This window comes from Grammomys surdaster, unplaced genomic scaffold, assembly GCF_004785775.1.
Source record: "Grammomys surdaster isolate TR1022 unplaced genomic scaffold, NIH_TR_1.0 239, whole genome shotgun sequence".
NCBI lineage: Eukaryota > Metazoa > Chordata > Mammalia > Rodentia > Muridae > Grammomys > Grammomys surdaster.
This window is the reverse complement of record NW_021604684.1, coordinates 9649015-9660339: the sequence shown is the minus strand read 5'-3', so window position 1 is coordinate 9660339 and position 11325 is coordinate 9649015. Positions and strand designations below refer to the sequence as shown.

At 44.9% G+C, this 11325-nt stretch overlaps 1 protein-coding gene across 5 annotated transcripts in view; it reads right to left on the bottom strand.

Moving 5' to 3' along the window:
* Positions 1 to 9840, bottom strand: part of Arhgef37 (Rho guanine nucleotide exchange factor 37) — a 61659-nt gene extending 51819 nt beyond the window's left edge. For all 5 annotated transcript variants that reach the window (XM_028774259.1, XM_028774261.1, XM_028774257.1 and 2 more), the window contains exon 1: positions 9688 to 9840. The gene's annotated coding sequence lies outside the window, so the exon portion shown is untranslated. The remainder of the gene's footprint in view (positions 1 to 9687) is intronic.
* Positions 9841 to 11325: the final 1485 nt, after the last annotated feature.

Here is an 11325-nt window from a genome sequence, read left to right as displayed (position 1 = left end):
CACACACACACACACACACACACACACACACACACACACACACACACACACACAAGCCTGACTAAAATCAAGCCAGCCTGGTCTACAGAGTGAGTTCCAGGAAAGCCAGGACTCTACAGAGAAATCCTGTCTCAAAACAAACATACAAACAAACAAACAAACAAACAAAACAGGGAAGTAAAATCAGGGACCACAGGTGCAGGTCAGTGATAAAATGCAATTAGACTCATCCTGGCACATACTGGATTCGAAAGAGAAACTGTCAATGGTGCATCTATGCTTCTACAGCAAGCTAATGCTTCTGACTTTTGAATTGCATAAAATTGGGTTGATTCTCTTTTCTCACTTCTCTACTGGGGCAGCAGGATTTGAACACTCCTACACATTCATTCAACAAAGAGTGTGCTTGCCGGGCGGTGGTGGCTCACGCCTTTAATCTCAGCACTTGGGAGTCAAAGGCAGGTGGATTTCTGAGTTCAAGAGTTCGAGGCTAGCCTGGTCTACAGAGTGAGTTCCAGGACAGCCAGGGCTACACAGAGAAACCCTGTCTCGAAAAAAAACAAAACAAAAAAAAAAAGAGTGTGCTGGTGTGTGCTTAGAATTCCAGCACTTGGGTGCTAGAAGCAAAAGGATCTTGGGTTCAAGACCAGCCTGAGCCAATAGATAGACCCTTGGGAGAGATTGATAGAGATAGAGACAGAGAGACAGAGTCAGACACAGAGACAGAGATGGAAATAGGAGGTGAGGGTAGGGGCTGGGGAGGGGGGGAAGAAAGACAGGAACTCCAAGTGGACAAAGTAGGTATCCTCAGTCATCCTGAAATGACTCCAACTTTGTTTGTTTGTTTGTTTGTTATTACATTTCTTTGCAAGTGCATGTATATGGAAGAATTGGTTCTCTCCTTCTACCACATGGATCCTGAAGATGGAATCCAGGTCAACCTTGGTGTCAAGTGTCTTAACACGGTACCACCTCTCCAGCCCAGAGGGCTCTAACTTAAAATTTTGGGAGAAAAGAAAAAAAGCATGAGACCTAGAGTCTGAGATTGCGGGACGGTTCATAGAGGGCTGTCCAAGGTGAAGGTCAGGAGCCATAATAGTAAGAGACCCTACGAAGAAATAAAGGGAGGGAACACCTATAAAAACAATAGTGGCCAGGAGAGGGGACACTGGCTAAAGGGTGTGGTTGATGAGACCTCTGTAGCAGTCAGAAGAAACATTCCTATACAAAGAGCTTGCAGCTCTCAAATTCAGAAGGGTCCGAGATTGAAATTTTTATACGAATCACCTTGTAAGCCTGCCCCTACTTGATTACCAAGTGTATTTGTGTATGTCTCTTATGTATACAGGCACACACATGTAGAGAAGTCAGAGGTCAACTTCAGGTGTCAGTCCTGGCCTTCCGTCTTCTTTGAAGTAGGGTCTCTTTGTTGTTTGATGCTGGGCCTTGTGCATCAGACTAGCTGACCCTTGAGCACCCAGAGATTCTCCTGGCTTCTACCTACTTACGGTATTACGAATGAGTGTCATTCTGGCTTTTTGAATGGGTCCTGGGGATCAGACTCAAAGCTAATGACTTTACCTGCTGGGCCATCTCTCAAGTCCCACCGCTAACAACAGTTCTTAAGATTCATCCTCAGTGCCCAGCAGTTGAGGGCCAACAGCCCTACGGGTCCTTTGTGCCTACACTACAGCTTCCGGTTTGGTTGCTTCACGGGATTCCTGAGTGTGTGGACTTTCTCGTGCCTCCCCTTGGACTCTTTCCCTTCTGCTTGTTTGTTTTGTCCTATTCCAATGTGTTTTTTCCTATTACATTTTATTTTATTACAGAATATTTTATTATTATCCCTCAGAAGCATGTTTGTTTTCTAATGAGAGACAAGAAGGGGGTGGGCCCAGCTAGGAGGGGGTGTGGGAAGGAACTGGGAGGAGTAGACAGAGGGGAAACCATGATCAAGATACATTATGTGAGGGGGAAAAATCTATTTTCAATAAGAGGAAAAAATACTCATGCTCAGAAACAATATAAAACAGGCATACTGCTTGATGGCTCTGCTCTGTCTAAAAATAATTGTAAGAGGGACTATGAAGGTTCAGAGGCCAGGCCTGGAGCCAAGAAAACCTGATTTGAAATTGTTTTTAGAGGCTTTTGAGTCAGGGTCTCATGTTGCCCAGGCTAGCTAGAGCTCTCACATGGCCACACTTAGCCTTGATCCTTCTGTCTCAGCCTCCTGGTAAGAGGACTACAGGCGTGCTCCACCATGCCCAGCTGCTGATTTAAAATTTTGATTCTTTGATCAATTTACCTACCTTCCCAGCAGGTTTACCCAACCATCCTTATACAATTTCATAAGAGAATGTCTAATGGAATGCCCAGAACAGAAGCTCTTATCTGGGTTTTACTACTATGTTTTTGTTGTTGTTAAATTGGAAAGTTAGTGTGATGGTTTGTATATGCTTGGCCCAGGGAGTGGCACTATTAGAAGGTGTGGCCCTGTTGGAGTAGGTGTGTCACTGTGGGTGTGGGCTTTAAGACCCTCATCCTAGCCTGGAAGTATTCTAGCCATCAGTATTCTGCTAGTGGCCTTCAGATGAAGACATAGAACTCTCAGCTCCTCCTGCACCATGCCTGCCTGGACCCTGCCATGTTCTTGCCTTGATATACTGGACTGAATGTCTGAATCTGTAATCCAGCCCCAATTGCATTTTGTCCTTTATAAGACTTGCCTTGGTCATGGGGTCTGTTCACAGCAGTAAAACCCTGACTAAGACAGCTAGTATGATCATTGACCAGGTGGATGGAATATTGGCTGACTAATTTTGTCAAAACCAATCAAATTCAAGTAAACGAGACTCAGAACAGTTCGTCATGACTCAAGTGCTGATCATCATTGATAATAAAAACTATGAGCATAACCTGACATTGCTGCTATTGCCTCAAAAATAGAACCCAGAGATTGGGAGGGAAGTGGGTCCCGAGGAGGCAACTCAATCCAGTCATGATGGAGACTGATTCCTTTCCGGGTTTATTTTCACAAGAGCTAATACATTTTTCTTCTCTACCTCCACCTTGGCTTATGGCACTCTGAATTGGATTTCTGCCACTTGATTAAGACAGATGGTTTTTTAGCCCTTGGAAGGAAACAGGTCACTGGGAGTCAGCATAAGCTAATTAAAAAAAAAAAAAAAAAAAAAAAAAAGCAGGTCACGCCAGACTATCCTCATTCTCTGGCAGTCAACTGTCAGTAGATCAAAGGAATGCTCTAGCCCATGTAGCCCAACAATCTGGCCCAGCAAGGTCCTGAGGTCTTGTGATTCTCTCAGGACATCCTTACAAACAAGAAAGATGTTATGGAGGCTGGGGAAAATGGCATTGAGAGGCAATCATGTGTACTAAAATTGATAAAAATTGCCAGGCAAGATGCATCCACCGGGTTAACAGTGTCATTACTGTTAGTGAATAACTATCTGATTTCAGATCCCATTTGAAGCCTGCCCCGTAGGAACTAATGCCTGGCGCTGGCATCCTGTCAAAAGCCCACTCCACGCAGCTAGAAAGGTCATAAGCTCTAGTGAGGAACCCACAAAAAGTATTTGTTTTGTTAAACGGACACCTTGTCAAACTGCCTTCTAAATATTTATGTTTACACCCACGCAATAATGTTGCTGTCAATCTCAGCAAGAGAAGTTTCTACAGTGGACCAAAGTTAACACCGAGACTCCTAAGTGACCAGCTGAGGCTAAGTGACAGTTGACCCCTAAAATGGGTCATCTGTATCACACTCTGCTTTATCTCCTCTGCAGGGATCAGGGAACATGGCAGAGGAAGGGGTGGAAAGAACGTAAGAGCTGGAGGATGGGAGGAACGCTGTGAGATGTTTCTTCTGGAGCTGATAGGCCTGTTGCATTCACAGACCCACAGCAGCTGTGGATCCCCTGCGGAAGATCAAGACTGTCAACATTCCATCACGGGTGGGGGAGAGGATCATGAGGCCCCGCCCTCCGCTGAAGAATTATTGACAGTTGTTGTCTTGGGAGGAGTGAGGTTTTTTCCCCAGGGGCGTGGCTAATGGTAGGCTGCACATGCTCCCAGTGGATGTTTCCACACCCATACACATGCAGACAGAACTAATTGAATATCATGGAATATGAAAAAATAGGGAGATGTAGAGGGTAGGAAAGTGATGTGGGTGTCTAGAGAGAGTGGAAGGGAGAGTTAGGTATGTATATGATCAAGATACATTGTATACACATGTGAAACTGTGAAAGAAATTTTTTTAAATCCGATTGTTTGTTTTTCAAGACAAGCTCTCGCTATAAAGCACTGGCTGTCCTGGAATTCTCTCTGTAGACCAGGCTGGCCTCAAATTCAGAGATTCACCTATCAGCCTCTACCTCCTGAGTGCTGGGATTAAAGGCATTTGCCACCACTTGAATCCTGTTCTGTCTACTGATATCCACTAATCAATCCAGTGTTTCCTATCTGAAAGAGCACCTAAGTTCACACTCCACCTTCTTCCTGAAAGAGTATGACAGAGTCTTGACTGGAATCATGGCAGCAACATGCCTTGATCTTTAAAACATGAAAACTAGGACTCATCTTTGAGAAATATCTTTAATAAGGGCTAGAGAGATGGATATGTGGTTAAGAACACTGGCTGCTCTTCCAGAGGACTCAGGTTCAATTCCCAGCACCCACGGGGCAGCTCATAACTGTCTGTAACTCCAGTCCCAGGGGATAATCTCTTCTTGCCTCCTTGGGTACTAGGCACAGGTGTGGTGCACAGGCATAAATACAGGCAAATTTTCATACAAATAAACTAAATAAGCCGGGCAGTGATGGTGCATGCCTTTAATCACAGCACTTGGGAGGCAGAGGCAGGCGGATTTCTGAGTTCGAGGCCAGCCTGGTCTACAGAGTGAGTTCCAGGACAGCCAGGGCTATACAGAGAAACCCTGTCTTGAAAAACAAAAAACAAAAAACAAAAAACAAAAACAAAAAAACAAAAAAAAAACCTAAATAAATAGAATTTAATCAATAGGTATATCTCTAGTAAAATCTTGAGAAGGGAACAAGGGTTGGGCTGTATGCTCAAGGGTAGGTCTTGTGCTTAGCCTGTGCAAGGCCCTAAGTTTGATGTCTAACACCAGAAGAAAAAAAAATCTGTCTACAGAACAGCCGGGCATGTGCACCTGCACACACATACACACACACACACACACACACACAGTACAATTAATTAATTAATATTGTAGCCTAAGGCATGCTCAGTCCTAAGAAGATTATGATGCCTTATAATAAATAACTGAGAACTAAAATCAGAGCTGGGTGGTGGTGGTGCACGTCTTTAAGGAGGCAGAGCCAGGCAGATCTCTGAGTTCAAGGCCAGCCTGGTCTACAGAGTGAGTTTCTGGACAGCCAGGGCCACACAGAGAAACTCTTATCTTGAAAAACCAAAACAAATAAAACCAAAACATCTAGACAGGTCTTCCTTGACTCCAATGCCCTTTCCAAAGAATCATCCCTGTTCTCAATAACAAATTTACTTATTTGTTTAATTATTTGGTGGTTCATTCAATAAACTGAATAAACGATATAGATAAACACAAAGAACCATGGGTAAATCGCCAATGACACTAAGACTACTATGCTCTTACACACGTCTTTGATTTTTCTCAGAAGACATCAAAGAGTTTGAGGTCAGGGAACAACTGGCAATTCCCCTTGATTTTTATACAAAAAGGAACTAGATGCTGTGCACTCTCTATGGCTGCCTCTTTCTTTCAGAAAAAAATTATTTTGAGCTCTAACCACACAGTAGCATATAGTAATATCTCATCATTCTTTACAGCTGCATAATATTCTGTTATGGCTATACACAGGCTGCTGTGGGCATATATATGATATGGGTGTCTGTGTTATATGTTTCTCTGTACACTATGATTAGCAATGTACTGGATAAACAACTGGTTGTTTCCTGTTACCTAACTGGTTCTTCTGTTACCATAGGGCCAAACTTAGTAGTAGTAGAATGTTTGGGTCACATGGTAGGAGACCTTAACTTATAAGGAAATGTTAAGCTCTTTAGAAAGCAGCCTTTGGTTTGACATTCCCACCAGCAGTGTGAACTGGATCTGCTCTGCCTCCTGGTCAACACTGGCACAGTCAGCCTTTCTTGTTTCTCTGGGGTTGATAACCTTGAATACTCTTTCCAGCTCTTATTTGCCACTGATATACTTTCTTGAACAACATCTTTAATGTATGTAAGTTATGAAAAAGGCTCTTGCTCATCACAGCTCTAAGTAACAACAGAAAAGGGTGTGACAAAGAGGGTAGAGCTCTCCACACTAACCACCACTCCATGGCACGCAGGTAACCACAGGGTATGTGAATCACCAGAGACACATACAAATTAAGCACAGAATTCCCTTCAGAAAGTTCTGATTCAATGGGCTGTCCTGAAGCATTTAACAAATGTCTAGGAGTTTTTGATGTAATTGTCCTATAAATCGTTTCTCAAAAAGTCTGTTATGGAATGTAGTAAGTTGGTCTTGGGGAGGTATGGGGGCGGGTATGCAACTGTCATCACATAAAGAAGGGCATCTTATTAAAATAGGAAATATGCATGCTATAAATGGTCCTCTATTAAGGGCTAAAGTTTATAGTATAAAAGGTCTAATCCGATCATTAAAGCCTGCTATAGCAGCACATGTCTTTAATCCCAGCACTCAGGAGGCAGAGGCTGGCAGTTCTCTGTAAAGTTTGAGTCAAACCTAGTCTACATAAAGAGTTCCAGGATAGCCAGAGATACATAGTGAGACCCTGCCTTGAAAAAAACCAAAAGGAAAAGGAAAGAAAATTCAAAATGTTAGAAACAACTAGGAGGGAGGGGCAGGAGCAGTAGTTTGGCTATTAAGATCTCTGATTGCTCCTCCAGAGGACCTGGATTCAGTCCCCAGAACCTACATGTCAGTTCAAAACAATGCTCCCTTCTGGCTGCTGGGAGCATTGCACACACATGGTGCACAGACACACATAGAGGCAGGCTGCACACCTATACACACAAAATAATAAAACACAACCAGGGCTGGAGAGGTGGCTCAGAGGTTAAAAGCACTGTCTGTTCTTCAAGAGATCCTGAGTTCAATTCCCAGCAACCATATGGTTGCTCATAATCATCGATAGTGAGGTCTGGTGCCCCATTCTGGCCTGCAGGTGTACATGCTGGCAAAACACTATATACATAATTTTAAAAAAACTTTAAACCCCCCCCCAGAAAAAAACCTACAACCAAAGGACTGTGGAACAAAATCATAGCATAAAGCCAGAAAAAGAAAGTTACCAAAATCACTGTGCTAAAAATAAACAAAAAACAAAAACAAAAAAAACCAAAAACAAACAAACAAAAAAACCCTGTGAATTAAGAAGAGAATGATACAGAAAGGGTATTGAGCAAAGACACCTCTCTTCTCTTTGTAAATACATGGTCAGACAGGTGGTATGTGTCTTAACCCAAATTAAACAACAGCTATTTAGCCTTGACCAGATTTCCCTGGCTCTACCTGGAAGGTTGAAGGGGGTAGAGAAAGGAGACCATGCAGTATATTTTTAAAAGCAGGTCTTTTTATAGATCAGTGGGTCTGCCCAGTCCGTGTCTTCCCAACTGCAGGTCCACAGATTTAAAGTTCTTCAGCCCGTCAATAAACAAGCGCCAGGCGGTGGACTGTCAAGCCTGGTAAATGCCATGCTGCCTTGGTGACAGTGCTCAGACAACAGACCCCTCTCTCCATAGTTAAATAAAACAGCCATTGATTTGAGCCAGAGCAGAATCAACCAAGGCACTGTTTGCTGCAGTAATCTGCTGATCCAAGAGAGAGTCGAGCCAGCTGTTGGCGAATCCTGTGCCCTGGCAGAAATTCAATGAGCCTGGGCAAAAAACGGGTGCTGCCAGGTCCCAGTTCATGCCCTCTTTCCTTTCCTTTAAAAACACACTGTAAAGTTCTGGCTCCATTCAAAAGAGGCAAGTGACACCTAGGGACCACCTTTGTTAGAGTATCTGGTAGTTTCCACTTTTAGTTTTGACTTTGGGTCACATAGTGAATTGAGGGGCTGGTGAGAGGGCTCAGTGATTAAGCATGCTGGATCCTCTTCTGGAGGAGCTGAGTTCGGTTCCCCTCGCCAATGTCTCTCAGCTCACAACCACTTGTAACTCCAGCTCCGTGGGGATTGGGAGGTATCTGACCTCAGGGAGTTCCTGCACTCACAAGCACATACCTACAAACAGGCACGCACATACACATAATCAAAATAAATACAAGTACCTTAAAAACAGTGAACGAAGTGCTTCACTGCACCCTTATGGAAGGTACTCTCTCACCAGGGTATGTGCTGTGTTTTGCTAGTCACGAACGATATCATTGACTTTATTATACTTTCATTTGTACACTTATGTGTGTGGAGGCCAGAGATCGCGGTAGGATGTCTTCCTCAGCCGCTCTCCACTTTACTTACTTACTTACTTACTTATTTTTTTATTTGGAAATCTCTCACTGAACCTGCAGCTCACCTATCTGACTAAAGTGGCTAGCCAGCAAGCCTCAGGAATCCCTTTTATCTCGGCCTGACTCCACTCCCTGGGCTGGAGTTACAGACTCCCCAGCAAGACTCTTTTAAGTGGGTGTTGGGGATCCAATTTCGTATAGTCACGCCTGCAAGGCTTTGCCCGGTTCCCGATCTCCTCAGCTCCGCTCGCATACACACTTTTTAAAGTTTTCATTTTATGTTATTTTGTACACAGTCTAATTCCTTCCAGGTCCTGCCTAACTGGCACAGCGGTGTTTGCTCGGATTATTGGCATTAGTCCTTCTGTTGAGCATCTACTGTGTGCCAGGTACCAAGCTTTACACTCAAAACAAACTGGAGGGCAAAGTACAGGACCTAGAAAAGGGCAAATTGGGCTTCCCAGATCGTATAGGTGGTCAGGAGGCTGCCTACTTCGCCGCTGGCTGGCTGGCACTCTCTCCCGCCCTCCCACACCCAAGGAACAAACTGTTCTCACTGTTCTCAAAGATTCTGAGAGATTCTGCCTGGGTGGGCAGTGGCTAGTGGACAGCTCTTTTGCCGGACCACTGACTTCCAGAGGACCAAGAACCAGCACCTGCGCTAGGGGTGCGCTTCTCCACTTCCAACTTGCCAGCACACAGAAGCCAGTTCTACTTTGTAGACCCAGATCTGACAACCACTTTTCTACCAAGCCAATTATCCCTTCAACCCGTCTTGAATTTCTTATCCTTTCTTCCCAGGCCTTGCCGGACTACTCGATTTCTTAGCCAGGACTCTTTATGGTCCTTTGAATCTTTCCTTTGTTTTAATGAATGGTTTCTTATTAAAAGCCGCCTCACATCCGACCCAGGTAGCGAGATAAGAAACAGAACAGTTATCCTTTGCTCTAGTATAGCTTACTTTTCAGGACCTTTCTCCCACCCAGAAAGAGGCTCGGGGGAGCCACCTGAATCTGATGGCTCGAGCTCCTAAGAGGCTGGAGATCCAGCACCGTGGGGCCTGGGATCTGGCCACACCCTGCCTCTCTGCCTCCCACCACCACCACCAACCACTCGCACTTTATCTGTCCAGCAGCTGTTTCCCCGCAGCCCTCCTGGCGGCATCCTGTCGCCGGGCTGGACTCACCGCGCACGCGCCTGATGCCTCCGGTGTCATTCACACCCGCTGGGCTCGGGCTGCTGGGCTCTGGGAAGCTCCTCTGACTGCTGTACACGCGCAGAGCGCGCCCCCCGCCTTTGTCAGTTGCCACTCTAAAGCCAGGTTGTTTTCCGCGCGCGCTCCCTGAGTCACCCAGCAGCGGAGGGCGTTCCCAGACCGCGCCTCCGCTGGTCCGGGGCGGGGCAGCGACACACCTACCAACTCACCTGCCCGACTTCGCCCCAATACCAGCGACAGGTCCTCTCGTGGGCCCTCCTACTGGCAATAGGTTTCTTCCGGGCTGCGACCAGAATCACTGAACTCGAGAGCTGTGTCTTAACTTACTTTCTATTGCTGGGATTAACACATGAAGCAATTTAGGGAGAGGACTACAGAGAATGTCAAAAATCACAGCCCATTCTCAAAGAAAGTGAAAGCAGGAACTCAAGCAGGGCAGAAAGCTGGAGGCAGGAACTGAAGCAGAGATCATACAGGAATGCTGTTTACTTGCTTTCTCCCCATTGTTTTGTTTGTTTAGCCTGCTTTCTTCTACAAACCAGGGACTTCGGGTATGTCACCGCCCACAGTGGGCTGGGCCCTTCCGTAGCGATCATTAATCAAGAAAATGCCCCCACAGACTTGCCGAGAGGCCAATCTGATGCAGGCATTTTCTCAATAGACCCTCACCTTGTGTCTTGTCGACCAAAACCTAACCAGCTGAGACTTAAACCTGTGGAGCACTATGGGTTCTTGCTCCAAGGCACTGCGCATACAATCTTAGACAAGGCTGCCAGTACTTTCTTCTGGGACGTGAAAATGCTGGTATTTATTTTGTATTATTACAGTAAACGAAGGTCCCCTCTGGGTACTGAAGACTCAGAAGTTAATTCCACAGATAGAGTCTCGTTAGTCATAGCCTCTTGTCTTGGACACTAAATTCACAGTTAGAAGAGCAAAATACCGTGAGATCTAGTGTTCCTTATCAAGGTAACCTAAGCTTGTTTTAGAGATGGCCCTTCCCACCTCTACCCTAGAATTTATCTAAAGACAGGATCTCACTATGTAGCAATGGCTGACCTGGAACTCATTATGTAGACTAGGCTGGTGTCAGACACACAGAGATCTACCTGCCTCTTCCCTCCCAAGTCCTGGGGTTCTAAAGTGTACACACTCCGCTTGGTCCAGATTTTTGCCTTTGTTTTTTAATAATGATTTCTTTTTTTTCCTTTGTTTTTTAATAATGATTTCTTTTTTTTTCTTTTTCTTTTTCTTTTTTTTTTTTTTTTTTTGTTTCGAGACAGGGTTTCAACTGTGTAGCCCTGGCTGTCCTGGAACTCAATTCTGTAGACCAGGCTAGCCTAATAATGATTTCTTGAACTTAAAAAGAAATGAGCACTTGGGAGGCAGAGGCAGGCGGATTTCTGAGTTCGAGAGTTCGAGGCTAGCCTGGTCTACAGAGTGAGTTCCAGGACAGCCAGGGCTACACAGAGAAACCCTGTCTCAAAAAAAAAAAAGAAGAAGAAGAAGAAAAGAAATGAATATAACCTTGCCCCTAGTGACAGTAACCTAGGGATAAAAAGGATTCTCCTTCACTTCTTTCTTCAGTAGTAATCAGTCTTTAAAGTT